The sequence below is a fragment of the Scyliorhinus torazame genome, chromosome 1 (assembly GCF_047496885.1).
Source record: "Scyliorhinus torazame isolate Kashiwa2021f chromosome 1, sScyTor2.1, whole genome shotgun sequence".
Classification (NCBI taxonomy): domain Eukaryota; kingdom Metazoa; phylum Chordata; class Chondrichthyes; order Carcharhiniformes; family Scyliorhinidae; genus Scyliorhinus; species Scyliorhinus torazame.
Window position 1 is genome coordinate 120,704,488 of NC_092707.1, and position 22,573 is coordinate 120,727,060.

The 22,573-nt window shown below is 48.9% G+C and overlaps 1 protein-coding gene across 1 annotated transcript in view; it reads left to right on the top strand.

Annotated features, from left to right (window-relative positions):
* wasf2 (WASP family member 2) overlaps positions 1–22,573 on the top strand; it is a 137,253-nt gene that overhangs the window by 11,665 nt on the left and 103,015 nt on the right. The gene's annotated exons all lie outside the window — the stretch shown is intronic.

Genomic DNA, 22,573 nt, shown 5'->3' on the forward strand with positions numbered 1-22,573 from the left:
TCAGGACGCTGAGTGACTTGAAGGGGAGCCTTCAGGTGGTGTGGTTCCCAGGTATCTGTTGCTCTTGTCCTTATAGATTAGAGTTGCTCCTTATTGGAAGGAGCTGCCTAAGGAGCCGTGGTGAGTTACTGCAGTGCATTCTTGTAGATGGTACACACGGATGCTACTGTGTGGGTGATGGAGGGCTTGAATGTTTGTGAAAGGGGTGCCAAGCAAGCAGGTTGCTTTGCCCTGGATGGTGTCAGGCTTCTTGAGTCTTCCATAAGACCTAAGAACAGAATTAGGTCATTCAGTCCATCGTGCCTGCTCCACCATTCAATCATGGCTGGCATGTTGGAGCTGCACTCATTCAGGCAAGTGGAAAGTATTCTGTTACACTCCTGACTTGTGTTTTGTAGGTGGTGGTCAGGGTTTAGGCAGTCAGGATGTGAGTTACTCGCCGTTACTCCCATTCTGGGAGCCTCTGACCTACTCTTGTAGCCACAGTATTTATATGGCTAGTCCAGTTCAGTTTCTGGTTAATGGTAACCCACAAGATGTTGATAGTATATGACTTGGAGAACTGTAGGGAGGACAACAAATTGCAGGGTGTGTATATGAAGCCAATATCAGAGGAACACAGAGTTCTATTTCAGATAGATAAATTTATTGTTATTATTTATTTATTGATTTGGGTAAGGTTAATGCCTGGTATACACTAGGTATATACCATGCAAAGCTGTGAATTTAGGTTGATGAGCAGGAGAAAGATTGAGATATTGGGCCCAAACTACAGGCCGCATTACACTCGAACGGAAGCATGAAGTGGCCAGATGCCCAGAAAGGCCTCCCGCAGGCTTCCCGACAGCCAGAATGCCTCGTGATGTGGATAAAGGGGCTGTAGATGATAAGCACATGGACTCCAAATAGCAACAGTGGACAATTGGCTACACAATAAGGATACCAGCATTCAAGTCAACCCGCCATTCCCTCCCCCTCCTGCAGCACCCGGCCGCAGGGAATGGCGGAAGAGCAAGACCATAAGACATAGGAACAGAATTAGGTCATTCAGTCCATCGTGTCTGCTCCACAATTCAATCATGGCTGATATGTTTCTTATCCCCATTCTCCTGTCTTCTCACCATAACCCTTGACCCTCTTATTAATCAAGAATTAATCAAGCGATAACCCCATTCTGGGAGCCAGGCCGCAGACAAAAGGGGCAACAGCTGACAAACACAGGCGCAGGATTCTCTGGTCTCTGACGCCAAAATCGTGTTCATCGATCAGCTGCGAATCCCCGTTGGTGCCGCTATCAGGGGCAGTGCCGCATTTGCGATGCTCCTCCCCCTCCAAATCGTCAGGACGGCCTCATGACGTTAGCCGAGGCCCTCCCCCCGATGGGCCGAGTTCCTGACGGCGTCGGTCTAAGTCCAGCGCCGCCACAGTCAGGGGCAAGCTGATCCGTGCGGGCAGGGGGGCTTTGGTGGGGGCAGGGGGCACTGGTGGAGGTTGGTCCGGTGATGGCAAGCCTGGCCAAAGGGAGGCACTATTTGGTAGGCTGGGTCCGCGCGCTGCCAGCGCCATGTTGCACGGTGCTGCCGCTGCGGGTCGCCGCCGTGCGCATGCGCAGCCACGGACCCGGCAATTCTCCGGCTGTATCCACAGCTATAGCCGAGGGCTTTGCGCTGCGTGCCTGCTAGCCCCCCAACAGATGGAGGATCAGTGGCTGTTTCGTGCCATTTCTTCGGTAATAAAACACCACTGTTCCCACGCCGGCGTCAGCACTTAGTCTCAGAATCGGAGAATCCAGCTCATGGCCTCCAGACATCAAGCAACACACAACTGGCAATACAAAAACTCTCCCACCTTCCCATATCCCCAGCAGTAGACGCGCATCAGCGGAAAGTCTTTAAGCCAGTACACCGGAAAAGTCACACCGATACAAAGCATGGCAGAAGAGAGAGCGAGAGAGAGCAGCAACTCCCTCTCTCCAGCACTGGAAATGATTCCAGAAACTCCAGGCAATCAGAAGCCAGAGGAGCTGCATCAGGCAAGCCCACAGCCTCTCGGCAGTAAATGGTAAAGAACATTGCAATAACAAGCATACAACTTCTATACACAAAATATAACCAGACAATAATAGAAAAAGCATCAGTATTTTACACAGCTTCCAAACTGGAAGCAATAAATAGTCACCAGCAAAATAAAGTCATCATTAGTCCACAAGGTATCTCAACACAGCCTTCAAGTTGTTCAGTAGAATCAGGCCGCCACCCCTCCTCACCTGCAGTACTGGCATCTGATCCCCTGACAGCACCTAGTCCAAGGTCCGGCCCAAAGGAATAAAGGAGGCAGTAGCAAACAACTTACTCTTCCAAACATGGAACAGGCAAAAGTCAATAAGTAGTCAATACTACAACAAAAGTACCAGCAAACTGCAAGAGCAGACCCTCCGTAGTCTTCAACCAGGTAGTAGGCCAGCCTTCCCCTTGCCTCACTCTAGGTCAAAGAAGCAGAAGGGGCAGCAAAGAGAATATATATGGACCCAGGCAGTTGCAGTAGTACTCACGGCATACCTCCTCTCTTGCCCCCTCTGGCAGTTCCAGCAGCAGACTTTCAAGACAGAAACAATCATTACCTGAAACCACATAAATACAAAACAGAAGGGGCGAGAATGAATCCCTCCCCTGTCTTCAGTCCAGTAACAGGCCAGCCAAAACCTTCCCTTGCCTCACTCCAGGTCAAAGAAGCAGAAGGGGCAACAGCAAGCAGAACCACAGCCTCCAGGTAACAACAGTGTCGTCCAAGGTACTATCCTCCACCTCCTCCTCTGGCTCTGAGAAAGCATACCTATCCCTTCTTCGGTTCGGTATCAGGCCAGCCAATACCTCCTCATTGCTTGGCCTTACTCCAGGTCAAAGAAGCAGGGATGGGATTTGTTTATTGTCACGTGTACCAAGGTAGAGTGAAAAGTATTTTTCTGCGAGAAGCTCAAACAGACCATTAAGTACATGAAAATATGATAAAAAGAAAATACATAATAGGGCAACACAAGGTACACAATGTAAATAGACAAACACCGGCATCAGGTGAAGTAGAGGAGCAACAGCAAGCAGACCCACAGCCTCCAGGTAGCAACAGTATTGTCCAAGACACTCTCCTTCCTCCTCTGGCTCAGAGAAAGCATACTTATCCCTTCTTTGGTTCGATAGCAGGCCAGCCAATACCTCCTCATTGCCTAGCCTCACTCCAGCTCACAGAAGCAGAAAGGGCAACAAACAGAAAACAGAAACAAAGCCTGCGAGCAGTTTGCTGCTGAAAGCAGAAGCACACAGAAGCCACAACCTGCAGCCATCCAGAGAATGGGGAATGTGAGCTCCCCCAATAAGGGGGCAGGGCAATTGTTAACCTTTTCTGTTGCATAAATAGAGCTTGCCAGTTAGGCACCGGATAGAGAGAAATGAACTACTGGTGCTGTGTAAATATTAGTGTAAATAAAATTAAGTTTTGTTTCACTCACAAACTCATGTTGTACTCTTCGTGGCCCTCACAAAAGAAATGCAATCACTACTACATATCCTGTCTGGCTTGCCACTGTCATGTGATCAGACTATGAGGGTCTCCCAGCAGGCATCCAACTTACATTCAGTTCAATAAAGACATTACATGAGAAATATTGTAGTCTTTGAGCTTATAACATGATGTCAGGAGTGGAACTGAGATGAAGTTCTGTAAAGCTGTTAGAAAAGCGATAGCTGCTAAAAGAGGAGCACTGAAATGTTCCAACCTGCTAAATGCTGCTGAAGAACATAAAAAACACAGACAAGGAAAAGTGAACTGAAAGCTTCAAGTAAAACACTAAGTGAGACAAAAAATGGTTATTCATTTTTCACTCCCAGCTCATGTTGAAATGAAAGGAGATATGCGGCAGAACTGACATATTTTCCACTTGCAATGACAATCCTATGAAATTTCAACATACATCATGCATGCAGTCATAAACACAGCCCAGTCCATCACGTGAACCTGCCTCCCATCCATTCACTCTGTCTGCACCTCCCGCTGCCTGGGGAAAGTGGGCAGCATAATCAAAGATCCCTCCCACCTGGGTTATTCTATGTTCCAATTCTTCCATAGGGTAGGAGATACAAAAGTCTGAGAACACGCACTAACAGGTTGAAAAACAGCTTCTTCCTCGCTGTTACCAGATTTCTGAATGATCCTCTTAAGAACTGAACTGATCTCCTCACACATCTTCTCTACTGAGTAGTACGACACTTTGTATGCTCACCTGATGTCTGTGCCTATGTATTGAAATTGTGTATTTATTTATTTTGTATAAATTTAGAGTACCCAATTCCTTTTTTTCCTTATTGAGGGGCAATTTGGCGTGGCCAATCCACCTAACTCGCATGTAATTTTGGATTGTGGGGGTGAGACCGACCCTTGCAGACACGAGGATAATGTGCAAACTCCACACAGATAGTGACCCGGGGCTGAGATCAAACCCTGGTCCTCAGCGACGTAAGGCAGCAGTGCTAACCACTGTGCCACCGTCTTGTCGCCTATATGGTGTATTTATGCATGTCCTCTGTTTTTTCATGTATGGAACGACCTGTTTGGACTGTACGCAGAACAATACTTTTCACTGTACCTTGATACACGTAATAATAAATCAAATCCAAACCCAGTCAATGGCACCCTGTACCACCAAGACACATGCCATGCTGGCAATGCCATGTTCTTGCTCTACCTGCTTCTCCATCGAAAGAGAGAGCACAAATATTCATAGGATATCCCTTCCACAGCAATGAAATGCCAAACTACAAGAGTCTTTGACATAAGAGATCCTGCAGTGAGGGCAAGTCTACTGAGGGAGGAGCAACCTACTCTCAAGAAAGCGATAGGTCTGTGCAGAAATGCAGAGGCTGATAGGTCTGTGCAGAAATGCAGAGGCTGTAGAACATCAGTCAGATGTTATAAGGCAGAACAGCTTTCCTGGTTGTTTCGCTGCTACCATGGAGGTAAACTCAGGTGAGAGACATTCCAAATTGAAAGAGCGGAACAATTGTGGGAAAGTGATGGATGTAGAGGTAAGCAATACTGTGGAGGACATCATGCAAAGGGAAAGGATTGTCCAGTGTGGGGAAAGCAGGGTTTTCATTGCAGGAAGCTGAATCATTTCACAAAGGTGTTTCGTCAAAAAGAAGCAGAACACTGGCCACTGGAGAGATATCAGCAGAAGAGCCTGATGAAGGTTGGTTACATCAAGTCTACAGGTGATAAATTCTTTGCAACGGTTGGAATGATGACCACAGAAGATGAGCATTAAGTGAACAAGAAGTGTCAGATAGGTATTTGCAATATCATGACCTTCAGAGACCTGCATAAAGTGGTTCAACATGGTAATCCAATAATGAAGCCCTCGTAAATAAGGTTGTGGCACTATGATGACACAATACTCATGCCGAGACGAGTCTGAGAGCACAATGTAATCACAAGAAGGAAGATCTGGAATTCCAGATCATGGATGATTCGCAACAGCCATTCATTTCAGCTTGAGCAAGCCTAAAGCTTGGACTGTTGAACCTGAACATGCTAACAGAGATTTATAACATGGCACAGTGTTGTAAAACCACTGACTGCTGAATAGATCCTGTATGAGTGGATGTGTTCACAGGGCTTGGATGTCGACCTGGAGGATATCATCTTGAAGTAGATGTGACCAATTCAGTATCCGCGGAAAAGAGTTCCCCTTCCCCTCAAGTCAAGCTAAAAAAACAAGATAGAAGAGCTGGAAAAGAATGGAGTAATCAAGAAAGTGACAACTACTGCAGACTGGGTAGCAGGAAATAACCAGGATAGCGGCTTAGGCCCAAAGGATTGAAATACTGTGCTGAAGAGATCTCACTATGTGTCACTGACTGGGTCAGCATTTACTGCTTACCTCTATTCACCCACATTTCTCTGGATCTGGAGTCATGTGCAAGCCAGACCAGTTAAAGATGCTAGATTTCCTTCCCTAAAAGACATTTGTGAACCAGATGCGTTGTTATGACAATGGTGTCATGGGCCAGATTTTTTACTGAATTTCAATTTCACCATCTGCCAAGATAGAATTCAAACCCAGGTCCCCAGAGCATGACAAAAACAGAAAATGCTGGAAAATATCAGCAGGTCTGACAGCATCTGTGGAGAGAGAACAGAGCTAATGTTTTAAGTCTGGATGACTCTTCCTCAGAGCTAGAGAGAGCTGGAAAAAGGATGAGATTTATACTGTAGTGGGGAGGATGGGTCGAACAGTAAGGGCTGGATAGAAGGCCAGCGATAGGTGGAGTCTAGGGAGAGATTGACAAAGATGTTGTGGACAACCAGACAAAGGGAATGTAAATGGTGATGATCATGGCTAAGTAGGAAATGTGGCTGTGAAAGCAAGTTTTGGTAAACGCCTGGCCAGCCACTAGAAGGGAAATGGATAGCCAGAAAGTGGACAGGGAGAAAAAGAAATCCTGGTGGAGAGAAGAGCAGTACTTCTTCAAGGTAGGCATTCCTGGAAGAAAGGTGGTAGTGGATTAAACACTAAGGTAAAAGCAAATTACTGTAGATGATGGTACCTGAAACAAAAATAAATAATGCTGGAAAATCTCAGCAGGTCTGACAGCATCTGTGGAGAGAGAAACAGAGCTAACATTAATAGCATTACCCTGGGCTTCTGGCGTACTAGCGCCATGACAAGAACACTACACCATCGCCTCCCCACAATTTGCCAAGGCAAAGATCTTTCCTACCATATATGTGAAGGATGATTACTGACAAGTGAAGCTGGATGAAAGCAGCAGCTTTCTAACTACATTCTGGACACCTTTTGGGTGATACAGATGGTTGTGGATGACGTTTGGCATTTCTACAGCTCCAGAAGAGTGTCATCGTGCAGTATGAGATAGTCAGTGATATTGCCGGAGTGGAAGCCATAATAGATGATCTATTAATCTGTGGGATGTGGAGACACATTAAAAGAAACCATAGCTGACAGTGATCAGAATTGGAACGACTGCCAGAAAGAGCTTGCCAGATTAACCTGAAGTTGAATGAGGAAAAAATAGCAATTGAAAATGCCTAAAGTCATGTACATAGGTCAGTACTGACAGCAAAAGGTCTTTGCCCCGATCCTGACAAGGTGAGAGGTGTAGCAGCAATGCAGCAACTAACAGATGTGAAAACAGTGCATTGATTTGTGGATTTGTGAACTATTTAGCAAAGTCTTTACCAAATTTGTCATTGAAGTGTGAACCATTACACAAGCACACTGCCAAGGAGGTGCAGTGGTATGGGGGTACAGAACAAGAAGCAGATTTCACTAAAACTCAACAATGAATGACGACAGTGCCAGTGCTGAAGTACAATGACATCAATTATGAAGCCACTTTACAGTGATGCCAGCGACCTGAGCCATGAAGGACAACCAGTTGCATTGGCATCCAGGACAAAAACGCAAACTGAAGGGCACTATGCTCAGTTATGAGAAAGAGTGCCTGGCTATTGTTTTTGCTTGTGAGCATTTATATCAGTACCTGCTTGGGAGAGACAGAATAACTGTGAAGTCCAACCCCAAGTCACTTTAATGCATTTTTCTCAAACCGTTACTATCTGCTCCAAAGCATCTACAAAGAATGCCACTTTGTTCACAGAGATATTATCTGAATGTGATATACAAGCAAAGGAAACAGATGTATATCACCGACCTGCTGTTAAAAGCAACACTCTCCATGAAGGATGTTGAGGAGACTACAACAGAATGTGAAATCTTCCAGATTCAATGTGAAGCAGCAGTTTGCCATGATCTGGAAATCGTCAATCCCGCAGAGACATTGAGGGCATGATCAAACTTTGTGTCACGCCCAGCTTGGAGCCGCGTGCAGGTGAATAGCGGGAGAGGTCCAAATGGCCTTCTGGACCTCGCCCTCACTGGGGTCAATATTCATGGATGACATGACATCGCATTCACCCGGCTCTCGGGAGTCAATGGCCACGTGTGCGGGGCCTCAACCAGGCACCAATTAGTACTTGTTTCCACAAGTCATGGACCAGGCATGATGGTAACTCAGGGGGTCCTGAAAGCCATTTAGGTGGTCAGGGACAGGGGAGGGTAGTGCATTGGCACTCCTGCTGGCACCCAGGCACATGGTAGTGCCAGCTGGGCATCCTGGCAGTGGCTGGCAGTGCCATCATGTTTGGGTCTGGGCCTGAGAGGGCTCATGCCCATGAAACGGGGGATGGGGGGGGGGGGATATTAAGGGGCCGCAGAAAGTTTAAGGGGTGATGGGGGAGGTCCTGAAAGGGGGAGGGGTCGAAGACCCTCAATTTCACTTAGAGATTGAGGCAATCTTTCAAAATGGAATCCTGATGTGTGAGGAGCCATTCCTACTGGCATGTTCAGCTCCCCATTGCCCTACAAATTTCAAAGCATGGCCTTCCCAAAGGCTAAAAAGAACGGCTAGCTGCTGTTGAATAGTGGTCTCCATCTCAACATTGAAGCTGTCACAAAATACCCTGCCCAACACGCCCAAAATGACACTTTGACATTTTTACATTGAATTGTACCCTGAATCTGGAAGAAAAGTGCTTTGCTCAATTCAAGCAAACTATCCAACAAGATGCAACTCTCTAAATGCTGCAAGAAGTAGTGATGAAAGGATAGTCTGAGAACATCAAGAACACACCTGTGGTCAGAAGAGCACATTGGGCACACTCAGATGAAGTGACAGTCCAAGGTGGCATCTTGTACAAAGGATACAGGGTCACCGTCCCTAAGGAGATGACAGGAGAGATGCAGCACATCCCATGCAAACCATCAAGAATTGATTCTGAGGAAGGCAAAGAAAGTGCTCTACTGGCCAAACATAAGTAATTAAATCAAAGATTAAATTAATAACAGCCAATGTGGATTGTAATTTTTTAAAAATTCGTTCAGGAGATGTGGGCATCGCTGGCTGGGATTTATTGCTCATCCTTAATTGTTCTTGAACTGAGTGTATTTCAGATGCATTTTCCAAGTCAACCACATTGCTGTGGATCACATGTAGGCCAGTCCAGGTAAGGACAACAGATTTCCTTCCCTAAAGGACATTAATGAACCAGATGGGATTTTTCAACAATCGACAATGGTTTCATAGTCATCTAATTACAGATTTTTATTGAATGCAAATTTCACCATCTGTCTTGCTGGGATTTGAACCCGGGTCCCGTTGCCCTTGGTCTCTGGATTACTCGTCTAATGAAAATACCACTATGCCAATGCCTCTCCTGTAATGAGTACCAACCTAAACAAGCCAGAGAGCCATTGATGACACATCCCCAGACAGACAATGGAGGAGGCTGGGAAAGACCTCTTCACGAAAGCAGGAACAGATTATCTTGTCACTGTAGGCCAATATTCTGACTATTGAGAGGTCGACCAGCTGAGTTTAATGATGTCAGTAGGCTTGTAGAAGAATGCTTGGAAGCACACTTCAGTCGTTACAACATTCCAGACATTATGATGAGTGATAATAGCCCTGAGTTCAGCTGAGTTCAACAAAGGGTTGGGTTATTCAACACTATACATAATCCTATCCCCAGTTGAATGGAAAAACTGAGGCGGCAGTGAAAATTGCCAAAGAAATCATCAAGGAATTGAGCAAATCTAGCACAGATATACATAAGGCAATCCTCAAGTAGGGAAATAGGCTGACCGAAAGCATGGAAGGCAGTAATGTCACGCCACTCACAAACTCCTCTTCCAATAGCAACTAAAACCAGCAGTAGTAACAGACACAAGTAAAAAGAATCAAGGTGAAATGACAGGAAGCCAAATTTCATTTTGGCAAGACTGCTAAACCATTACCAGAGTTGAGCTTTGGAGAGTCAGTCAGGGTACAAACGTTCAACTCTCAATTTGGTATAATGGGTAACTTGGGTAACTCACAATTACACATGATAATGAATATAAATTTGTATTTAATTCATTAGGAATAGGATGATGCTTGTTCTTTTATTTGTTTATGAAAAGAGGGATGTTTGGGTTTTGAAATGCAACTGTGTAACATGTCCTATCTGGTTTGCTATAGTCATGTGATCTCTGCCATGATGGACTCCCTGCAGGCAGCCATCTTATATTCAGTTGAATAAAGACATTACACTATGAAGAACTTGTAACACTGGCTAGCATGTCATTCAAACATTCAACTGTGAGGTGTATTTTGAGAGGTTTTTAAAAATTAATTCTTAAGATGTGAGCATCATTGGCGAGGCCTATACTTGTTACACATTCTTAAATGCCCTTTGGAAGGTAGTTGTGAGTCGCCATCTTGAACATTTGCAGTCCGTGTGGTATAAGTACATGGTTCTGTTCTGTTAGGGAGAGAATTCCAGAATTTTAACCCAGTGTATGAATTATAGATGAGTAGAGGTGAAAGTTCCCTGTGGTCTCAGGGAAGCTTTTTGATCAGTCCTGAGGGGTCAGAATTGAATGTCAAAAACTGTAGGCCAGTTCGAATTCCATTTGTCATTGGGAAAATGCTGGGATCTATTATTAAGGAGGCAGCAGGAGAGCATTTGTTAAATCGTAATACAATCAAACAGAGTCAGCATGGTTTTCTGAAAGAGAAATCCGGTTTCACAAACATTAGAGTTCTTTAAGGATGTAACAAACAGGGAGGATAAAGAGGAACCTGTAGATATAGGGCGCGATTCATCAGACTTGAGTTAATATCTGCTGAACAGTGCCTTTAGCGGGGTGCTTCTCGGCGCCCGCAGACTACTTGTGGGTCGGGGCACCATTTCTAAAGGCAGCTCTGATCTTTTGACTCCCCCCTCAGCACCCCCCCGTGGCCTCCACACCGTACTACTTCATCCAATTTAACTCCTTGGGGGTCCTCAAGAGCGCCCCTCTCCCCCCCAGGCCCGACCCCTGACACAGGAAACCTGACATTGGTCACATTGGCACTGCCAGCCTGGTAGTACCAGTGTGGTAAACCACTGTTGCATCTATTTTAGGTGATGTAAGGTAGGACCTGCACTACTGGTTCACCGGTAGTCCCTGCCTGCTGGCTCCGCCCAGTAGACGCAGTATAAATATGCATGCCCTCCATTCAGCAGCCATTTCACCAGCTGCTGTGGGAGACCACACTTCTTAGAGCAATAAAGCCTCAGTTGCATCCAACTCTAGTCTTTGTTCAATTGATCGTGCATCAATTTATTGCTCTAAGATTTTCTAAAAGGTGGACCTCCGAATCAAACCAGATCGCCTGCAGCTGGATCCGCAATCAAGCGACGCCAAAAAGGACTTTAATCACTGGCTAGCTTGCTTCGAGGCGTATATCAACTCAGCGACCACCCCTGTTCCGGAGGCTCAGAAGATACAGATCCTGTACTCAAGGTTGATCTCCAACGTGTTTCCACTGATCCAGGACGCCCCGAACTATGCCAACGCCAAGGTGCTTCTCAAAGAAAACTACGCACAGAAGACGAACACGCTCTTCGCCAGGCATGCACTCGCCACTCGCTCTCAACTCCCTGGTGAGTCCATAGAAGACTTCTGGCGGGCCCTAATCCCACTCGTCCGGGACTGTGACTGTCAGGCCGTTACGGCCACTGAACATTCAAACCTCCTTATGCGGGACGCATTCGTTACGGGGCTTGGGCCGGACCTCATACGCCAAATACTGTTAGAAGGGGCCATGCTCGATCTAGCTGAGACAAAGAAGGTAGCGCTCTCTATGATGATTGCCTCGCGCAACAGTCAGGCCTACCCCCCCAGCCGCGCAGCCCACCCCTCTTACGCATCGTGGACCCCACAGACGGCTGCCCCAGCGGGGCCCTTACCCAGCCAGTTCGCCTGCGCCACATGCCAGCCCGCGCACCCCGGGGGTCCCCGATGTTACTTCTGTGGCCAGCAGAAACACCCTCGCCAACGTTGCCCGGCCCGCGCAGCCCTTAGCAAGGCTTGCGGCAAAAAGGGCCACTTTGCCGCTGTGTGCCAGGCCCGCGCAGTCACCACTATCGCCCCCACCCCCCTAGTCTACGCACAATGGGCGCCGCCATCTTCCCCCCTCAGTCCACGTGCGGCCCATGGGGTAATTTCTCATTTGACCCCCGCAGGATCTTTCGGCGCTGCCATCTTGTCCAACCCCCGCAATGTGCGGCCCATGAGGTAATTTCTCATTTGACCCCCGCAGGATCTTTCGGCGCTGCCATCTTGTCTCCCCCACGATGCATGGACACGGACAGCATTCCAGGACCTGGGCCCCCCAGGCTCCCCATTATCCGACGCCAGCGACGACCGACCACGACTTACCTCAGTGACGATCGACCAGTCTCGTCCGCACAACATGGCCACTGCATCGACCAGCGTGAAAATCAATGGCCACGTGACCTCTTGCCTGCTGGACTCCAGGAGCACCAAAAGCTTCATATACCCGGATACGGTAAGGCGCTGCTCCCCGCCAACCAAAGAAACTCCCTGGCCTCCGGATCCCATTCCGTCGTGATCCGGGAGTACTGTACGGTCACACTCACGGTCCAGGGCGTAGAATTCAGCGGCTTCCGCCTCTACGTCCTCCCTAACCTTTGCGCTGCTCTACTACTAGGCCTGGACTTCCAGTACAATCTCCAGAGCCTAACCCTCAAATTCGGCGGTCCCCTACCACCCCTCACTGTGTGCGGCCTCGCAACCCTAAAGGTCGATCCGCCTTCTAGGGATCTAGGGAAAGAGTAGGACCAGTCAAGGACAGGGATGGGAAATTGTGTGTGGAGTCTGAAGAGATAGGCGAGATACTAAATGAATATTTTTCGTCAGTATTCACTCAGGAAAAAGATAATGTTGTGGAGGAGAATGCTGAGCCCCAGGCTAATAGAATAGATGGCATTGAGGTACGTAGGGAAGAGGTGTTGGCAATTCTGGACAGGCTGAAAATAGATAAGTCCCCGGGACCTGATGGGATTTATCCTAGGATTCTATGGGAGGCCAGGGAAGAGATTGCTGGACCTTTGGCTTTGATTTTTATGTCATCATTGGCTACAGGAATAGTGCCAGAGGACTGGAGGACAGCAAATGTGGTCCCTTTGTTCAAAAAGGGGAGCAGAGACAACCCCGGCAACTATAGACCGGTGAGCCTCACGTCTGTAGTGGGTAAAGTCTTGGAGGGGATTATAAGGGACAAGATTTATAATCATCTAGATAGGAATAATATGATCAGGGATAGTCAGCATGGCTTTGTGAAGGGTAGGTCATGCCTCACAAACCTTATTGAGTTCTTTGAGAAGGTGACTGAACAGGTAGACGAGGGTAGAGCAGTTGATGTGGTGTATATGGATTTCAGCAAAGCGTTTGATAAGGTTCCCCACGGTAGGCTATTGCAAAAAATACGGAGGCTGGGGATTGAGGGTGATTTAGAGATGTGGATCAGAAATTGGCTAGCTGAAAGAAGACAGAGGGTGGTGGTTGATGGGAAATGTTCAGAATGGAGTACAGTCACAAGTGGAGTACCACAAGGATCTGTTCTGGGGCCGTTGCTGTTTGTCATTTTTATCAATGACCTAGAGGAAGGCGCAGAAGGGTGGGTGAGTAAATTTGCAGACGATACTAAAGTCGGTGGTGTTGTCGATAGTGTGGAAGGATGTAGCAGGTTACAGAGGGATATAGATAAGCTGCAGAGCTGGGCTGAGAGGTGGCAAATGGAGTTTAATGTAGAGAAGTGTGAGGTGATTCACTTTGGAAGGAATAACAGGAATGCGGAATATTTGGCTAATGGTAAAGTTCTTGAAAGTGTGGATGAGCAGAGGGATCTAGGTGTCCATGTACATAGATCCCTGAAAGTTGCCACCCAGGTTGATAGGGTTGTGAAGAAGGCCTATGGAGTGTTGTCCTTTATTGGTAGAGGGATTGAGTTCCGGAGTCGGGAGGTCATGTTGCAGCTGTACAGAACTCTGGTACGGCCGCATTTGGAGTATTGCGTACAGTTCTGGTCACCGCATTATAGGAAGGACGTGGAGGCTTTGGAGCGGGTGCAGAGGAGATTTACCAGGATGTTGCCTGGTATGGAGGGAAAATCTTATGAGGAAAGGCTGACGGACTTGAGGTTGTTTTCGTTGGAGAGAAGAAGGTTAAGAGGAGACTTAATAGAGGCATACAAAATGATCAGGGGGTTGGATAGGGTGGACAGTGAGAGCCTTCTCCCGCGGATGGATATGGCTGGCACGAGGGGACATAACTTTAAACTGAGGGGTAATAGATATAGGACAGAGGTCAGAGGTAGGTTCTTTACGCAAAGAGTAGTGAGGCCGTGGAATGCCCTACCTGCTACAGTAGTGAACTCGCCAACATTGAGGGCATTTAAAAGTTTATTGGATAAACATATGGATGATAATGGCATAGTGTAGGTTAGATGGCTTTTGTTTCGGTGCAACATCGTGGGCCGAAGGGCCTGTACTGCGCTGTATTGTTCTATGTTCTATGTTCTATGTTCTCTCTTTGCAAATCTAATCCCGGATTGCAAACCCGTCACCACCAGGAGCAGACGGTACAGCACCCAGGACAGGACCTTCATCCGGTCCGAGGTCCAGCGGCTGCTTCGGGAAGGCATCATCGAGGCCAGCAACAGCCCCTGGAGAGCCCAAGTGGTAGTCATTAAAACTGGGAAGAAACACAGAATGGTCGTGGACTACAGCCAGACCATCAATCGGTACATGCAGCTCGACGCGTATCCCCTCCCACGCATATCTGATATGGTCAATCAGATTGCACAGTACCGCGTCTTCTCAATGATGGACCTCAAATCCGCCTACCACCAGCTCCCCATTCGTAAATCGGACCGTCCATACACTGCCTTCGAGGCGGATGGTCGTCTCTATCACTTCCTCAGGGTTCCCTTCGGCGTCACTAACGGGGTCTCGGACTTCCGAAGGGAGATGGACTGAATGGTCGACTGGTATATTTTGCGAGCCAGCTTCCCGTACCTAGACAACGTCACCACCTGCGGCCATGACCAGCAGGACCACGATGCCAACCATGCCAAATTTCTCCACACCGCCACTCTCCTCAACCTCATGTACAACAAGGAGAAGTGCGTGTTTAGAACGACCCGCTTAGCCATACTTCGCTATGTGGTCCAGAACAGAGTTCTGGGGCCCACTCCTGACCGCATGCGCCCCCTCATGGAGCTCCGCCTTCCCCACTGCCCAAAGGCCCTCAAACGCTGCCTGGGGTTCTTCTCATACTACGCCCAGTGGGTCCCCAACTACGAGGACAAGGTCCGTCCGTTAATTCAGTCCACTGTCTTTCCCCTGTCGACTGAGGCCTGCCAGGCCTTCAGCCGCATCAAAGCGGATATTGCAAAGGCCATGATGCACGCGATCGAAGAATCCCTCCCCTTCCAAGTCAAGAGCGACGCGTCCGACGTAGCTCTGGCCGCCACCCTCAACCAAGCGGGCAGACCCGTGGCCTTTTTCTTATGCATCCTCCACACTTCAGAAATCCGCCACTCCTCAGTGGAAAAGGAGGCCCAGGCCATAGTGGAAGCTGTGCGACATTGGAGGCATTACCTGGCCGGCAGGAGATTCACTCTCCTCACTGACCAACGGTCGGTTGCCTTCATGTTCGACAATACACAGCGGGGCAAGATCAAGAACGACAAGGTGGAGGATCAAACTCTCCACCTATAACTATGAGATCTTGTATCGTCCCGGAAAGCTGAACGAGCCTTCCGATGCCCTATCCCGCGGCACATGTGCCAACGCACAAGTGGACCATCTCCGAACCCTCCACGAGGACCTCTGCCACCCGGGAGTCACTCTGTTCTATCACTTCGTTAAGACCTGCAACCTGCCCTACTCCATCAAGGAGGTCAGAACAGCCACCAGGAACTGCCAAATCTGCGCAGAGTGCAAACCGCACTTCTACAGGCCAGATAGAGCGCACCTGATAAAGGCTTCCGGTCCATTTGAGCGCCTCAGTCTGGACTTCAAAGGGCCCCTCCCCTCCACCGACCGCAACACGTACTTCCTGAACGTGGTGTTTTTGAAAACTCACCACTATTCTTAGATTTCCCCGTTTCCAAAAAGGGCCGTAATTCTAAATGGTGATCAGGGATTCTCACTCCCCGACTCCGAGGCAAGCTTCAGTGGGTGCTATTCAGGTCAAACTATGTTTTCAAGTTATCCCCCGGTATAACCCATACCTTCACCGAAGATTTCATCTACTTACCACTTAGTAGCATCGATCCTGGGTCCGCATTGCTAAGTAAGTAAAGTAGACTTTGGAATAACCACTATTTCAGGTTAAATTAAGTTATTTTATTATAATTTTTTTTCTTTTAAAAGATGCAATCGCTGTCTTTACAGAAAAGTTAAAGATCTTGCTTCTGGATCCTTCTGGTTGGTTGAAGGGACCTTCAGGCCCACCTTGACAATCAATCTTCTTTTAAAAATCTGGTCTTCTTTAAATGTATTTGCTGGTTGACTCGGTACATCCTTCCCATGTACCGAGCTGTGACAGCTGACTCTGCTGGCTATCTCTGAGCTGACTCTTTAAATTCTAGTCTTCCTTAGATGTATTAGCTATTTTAGCTCGGCTGCTATGTCTTATCTTTCCCATGACCGATCTGACTGTAATCTGACTCTGCTTGCTTCTCTTGTTCCTTCTCTGCTTCTCTCTCTCTCCCTCTGAGTTCTGGGGCGCGATTCTCCGATCCCCCGCCAGTGTGAATCCCGCCCCCGCCGTGTCCCGAATTCTCCGCCACCAGACATTCGGCGGGGGCAGGAATCGCGCCGCGCCGGTCGGCGGACATCGTGCCGATTGCAGAGGATCCTGCCCCTGGTTCTCGTTCCTGCTCTGGTCTCTAGGTTTATATATTTTTCTAACAGTTATCTAGTTTTTATGACTTTATTGTGAAGTAACATTTTTCACTTTGATTGTAAAAAGTATCTTTGATCTAAACATTCTAATCCAACTAAGTACTCATTTTGACATGACTTCATCTCAAAGATCTGATTACATTGTTTCCTTTGTGATGTTCAAAATGCTTTGACTTCAAGAGGTGTTACCTTTAATTCCTATCATTTCTATAGTTTTATTTTCCAATTGTGTCCTCAGCTCATAATTTTGACTTTGATTTTGGCTTTGAATTATGTTTCTCATCGACTGATAGTCTCCAGTTTTCTTTAATTTACCTGGTTTAGCAAATTTTCACACCTAGAATTCAACTGAACCTCATCCTTTTTTCCAGCTGCTAACTAAGATATTTACTTTCAATGAACGTGTGAGCCATTGTTTTTGGCTTCATTCAAAAGCCTGTTTGTCTTGTTTGCTAAGCCTGTTTGACCAAGGATATCTGCATTTTACAATCCTCTCCTGGAATATGCTGTTAACCCTTTGTGGGATCTTTCCCTGTATCCTCTCATGTTTCTCTCAGACCAGATATTGCCAGACTTCCATGTTTCAAATGACACATCTTTCCATATTTTCAATAACAGTGGTTGACGAGTACTCCCGTTTCCCATTCGCCATCCCCTGCCCCGACATGACCGTGGCCATGATCATTAAAGCCCTCTGCACCATCTTTACACTGTTCGGTTTCCCCGCCTACATACATAGCGATAGGGGGTCCTCCTTCATGAGCGACGAACTGCGTCAATTCTTGCTCAGCAAAGGTATTGCCTCTAGCAGGATGACCAGTCACAACCCCCGGGGAAACGGTCAGGTAGAGAGGGAGAACGGAACGGTCTGGAAGACCGTCCTGCTGGCCCTACGGTCCAGAAATCTCCCAGTCTCCCACTGGCAGGAAGTCCTCCCGGACGCCATCCACTCCATCCGGTCGCTGCTTTGTACCACGACAAATCAAACACCCCACGAACGCCTCCTTGTCTTCCCTAGGAAGTCCTTCTCTGGAACGTCACTCCCGACCTGGCTGGCAGCCCCGGGACACATCCTGCTCCGAAAACATGTACGGGCGCACAAATCGGGCCCGTTGGTCGAGAGGGTTCATCTCCTCCACGCGAACCCTCAGTACACCTATGTGGCATACCCAAACGGCCAACAGGACACGGTCTCCCTGCGGGACCTGGTGCCCGCCGGAACTCCACACACCACCCCAACACCAATCACCCCCTCCCTCCCACCGGCGCACCCCACAGCCGCCCCCTACCCGGGTGGATTGGTCCTTCCCCCGGCGCCGCCTAGGGGTAGTGAAGCAGGAAGAGACATCGCCACGCTTCCAGAGACGACGGTGCCCGAGCCAGCGCCTGCATCACCACCGGGGCTGAGATGATCGGGGAGGAGGACCAGGGCACCCATTCGACTCATCGAATCTTTATAACAAAGCAATAAATGCCTCTGTAAGTAATTCAGTTGCCCAGTAAAAACGGCATTGTAAATAGTTCTGGTAGTTTGATATCGGAGCATAGCTGCTGTGTTAGTGGCATCCCAGGTACCGACTCTGTAAACCTCTACCACCATACGGCCCACTACCCCCGCCGGGTTCTTTTTTAACAAGGGGTGAATGTGGTGGTATGCATTAGGGGTATTACGGTACCCTGTGATTCTGAGAGGCTATTGGTGGATAGACGCCGGGTCCTGATTGGATCAGCCGCCTACTGGCTCCACCCAGTAAGGCGGAGTATAAGAGCCCGGGTTCTCCCAGCAGCCGCATTCTGTAACTGTGCTGCTGGGGAACAAGTCTGCGTAATAAAGCCATCGATTGACTCCATCTCATCTCGTCTCGTGAGTGATTGATTGTGCTACAATGGGAAACCCCATTGTTGGCTGCCGGAACAGAGAATCCCGCTGCCGGCGGGGGTACGCCACGACGGAAAAAGGGAGGTGGCGGGACAGAGAATCCCGCCCAAGGTCTCTTGCATAACATGTCAATGCCCAAGTTGTTTTGGCACTATTTACACTTATTAATAAATGATCCCTTTGGATTTTGGTGGTCAAATTATTATAAATGCTTCTTGGAAAATTCATTTTATATCCCATATTGACAAAAACAGAAAGTTCTGCAGGATACCATATGATTTATTTTCCAAATTTAAATTTTTTACTATTTGACAACCTGAGGACCAATCTGTAATGCTGATTACAACATCCTAAAGAAAGACAGTCTTGAGAAAGTAACTAAGGAGATTATTACTACTGGCTTATTCTTTGAGATCAACAGCAATAATGCGATCAGCTGTTGGTAAATGAGCTCAAAGTTAAGGTGACAAACATTTATATTTGGAAAAAACTTATCCTCGCTGTCTTGTAAGAACATGGCCTAGAAAAATGTGAACATCCTCTTTTGGGCCTCAGCGGGTCGTGCACAGGCCTTGCAGGTGGAGCAGTTCGTGGCTGGGATATGGAGCCTGAAGATTGGAGATCTCAGGGGAGAGGAGAGGAGAGATTAGAGGTGGTGAATCTTCTGAGAACAGCCACGTTCAAGAGGATGCTTACAGGTAAGTCATTTACCATCTTTCTGCAGGCAATGTGTAGGGCTCTTTGTACAGCTCATGATGGTGCTGCCTGTCTCATGTTACAGTGGAATTTGAGGCAGTCATAAGGCTGTTAATTTGTGTAAGCAAAGGCCTAAATACCTGCTTCAGGTATGGGTAAAGGATACCTATTGTTTGTCTTTACAGTCAGAAGTATGTGTACCACTTTGGGAACTTGATGTACCGTCAATTACCACAAGACGAGAATGGTGAAACAATCGAGGCTTTATTGCACAAGATGTTGTGCCTCCTGCAGCTGGAACCAGAATGGAAGCAGCGCAGGAGAGCAGACACTTTTATACGCTGCCTGCTGGGAGGAGCCAGCAGGCTGGGATTTACTGTTGTACCTGTAATAGAGTAGCAATACCATAATACATGCAATGAGTTACAAGTGGTGTTTACCACATTCACCCCCTGTCTAAAAAAAGAGTCCGGCGGGGGTGAAGAAAAACATTACAGTTTGAGTCTGTCGGGGGCTCTGACCCTCCGCTGCGATCGCCTCAGTCCTGGTGGTGATGTGGGCGCCGATGTGGTCACCTGCGACTCCGGGAGCGTGTTGTCCTCTTCTTCATCACCCCTTAGTGGATCCAGTGAGGGGACGGATCCTGCTGGAGTGGGGGCTGCGGTGAAGTTCGCTGGTGGGAGGGTGGGTGGCGCAGGGGTGAATGAGGCAACCGGGGGGGGTGTAGGAGCGGTATCAGGTCGGGGGTTGTGGGTGGAGACCCAGCGGAGGGAGACTGTGTCCTGTCGCCCGTCGGGATGTGCCACGTAGGCGTACTGCGGGTTTGCATGGAGGAGGTGGACGTTCTCAACCAAGGGATCCAATTTATGGCTCCGCACATGCTTCCGGAGGAGGACGAGTCCAGGAACTGTCAGCCATGTTGGGAGCGAGACCCTGGAGGTGGATTCCTAGGGAAGGCAAACACACGCTCATGAGGGGTTTCATTAGTAGCGGTGCACAGGAGTGACCGGATAGAGTGGAGCTCGTTGGGGAGGACCTCCTGGCAGCGGGAGACTGGGAGATATCTAGACCGAAGGACCAGCAGGACGGCCTTCCAGACCGTACCATTCTCCCTCTCCACCTGCCCTTTTCCCCGGGGGTTGTAGCTGGTTGTCCTGCTCGAGGCGATGCCCTTGCTGAGCAGGAACTGACGCAGCTCGTCACTCATGAAGGCGGATCCCCGATCGCTGTGGATGTAGGGGGGGAAACCGAACAGAGTGAAGATGCTGTGCAGGGCTTTGATGACCGTGGCAGAAGTCATGTCGAGATATGGGATGGCGAAAGGGAATCGGGAGTACTCATCAATTACGTTGCGGAAGTACATGTTGCGGTCGGTGGAGGGGAGGGGCCCTTTGAAGTCCATGCTGAGGCGCTCAAAGGGGCGGGAGGCCTTCACCTGGTGCGCTCTATCTGGCCGGTAGAAGTGCCGCTTTCACTCTGCGCAGACTTGGCAGTCTCTGGTTACGGTCCTGACCTCCTCAATGGAGTAGGGCAGGTTGCGGGCCTTGACAAAATGGAAGGACCGGGTGACCCCCGGGTGGCAGAGGTAATTGTGGAGAGCCCAAAGTCGGTCCACTTGTGCGCTGGCACATGTACCGTGGGATAGGGCATCAGGGGGCTCACTGAGCTTCCCTGGGCGATACAAGATCTCATAGTTATAGGTGGAGAGCTCGATCCTCCACCTCATGATCTTGTCATTTTTGATCTTGCCCCGCTGCGTATTATTAAACATGAAGGCAACCGATCGTTGGTCAGTGAGGAGAGTGAATCTTCTGCCGGCCAGGTAGTGCCTCCAATGTTGCACAGCTTCCACAATGGCTTGGGCCTCCTTTTCGACAGAGGAGTGCCGAATTTCGGAGGCATGGAGGGTGCGGGAAAAAAAAGCCACAGGTCTGCCCGCCTGGTTGAGGGTGGCGGCCAGAGCTACGTCTGATGCATCGCTCTCCACCTGAAAGGGGAGGGTCTCGTCAACTGCGTGCATCGTGGCCTTGGCGATGTCCGCCTTGATGTGGTTGAAGGCCTGTTGGGCCTCAGCCATCAGGGGAAGAACTGCAGACTTAATGAGTGGGCGGGCCTTGTCTGCATAATTAGGGACCTACTGGGCATAATACGAGAAAACCCCCAGGCATCGTTTCAGGGCCTTGGGGCAGTGGGGGAGAGGGAGTTCCAGGAGGGGGCACATGCGGTCGGGGTCGGGCCCCAGGACTCCATTTTCCACTACATAGCCAAGGATGGCTAAGTGGTTGGTGCGGAACACGCATTTCTCCTTATTGTAAGTGAGGTTAAGGAGTTTGGCGGTATGGAGGAATTTTTGGAGGTTTGCGTCGTGGTCCTGATGATCGTGGCCGCAGGTGGTGACGTTATCTAGGTACGGGAAGGTGGCCCGCAGCCCGTACTGGTCAACCATTCAGTCCATCTCTCGCTGGAAGGCCAAGACCCCATTGGTGATGCCGAAGGGAACTCTGAGGAAATGGTAGAGGCGGCCATCTGCTTCGAACGCAGTGTATTGGTGGTCCTCCGGGCGGATGGGGAGCTGGTGGTAGGTGGACTTCAAGTCTACTGTGGAGAATACTCGATACTGCGCAATCTGATTGACCATGTCAGATATACGTGGGAGGGGGTACGAGTCGAGCTGCATGTACAGGTTGATGGCCTGACTGTAGTCAATGACCATCCTGTGTCTCCCCAGTCATCACTACCACCACTAGAGCTCTCCAGCAGCTGTTACTGGCCTCAATGATCCCCTCCCGCAGAAGCCGTTGGACCTCCGACTTGATAAAGGTCCTGTCCTGCGCACTGTACCGTCTGCTCCTAGTGGCGACGGGCTTGCAGTCCGGGGTGAGATTTGCAAACAGTGAAGGTGGATCGACCTTAAGGGTCGTGAGGCCGCAGACGGTGAAGGGGGGCAGGGGTCCGCCAAATTTCAAAGTACGGCTTTAGAGGTGGCATTGGAAATCAAGGCCTAGTAGCAGGGCAGCGCAGAGGTGGGGGAGGACGTAGAGCTTGAAGTTGCTGAACTCTACACCCTGAACGCTGAGGGTCGCGACACAGTACCCCCGGATTTCTATGGAATGGGATCCGGAGGCC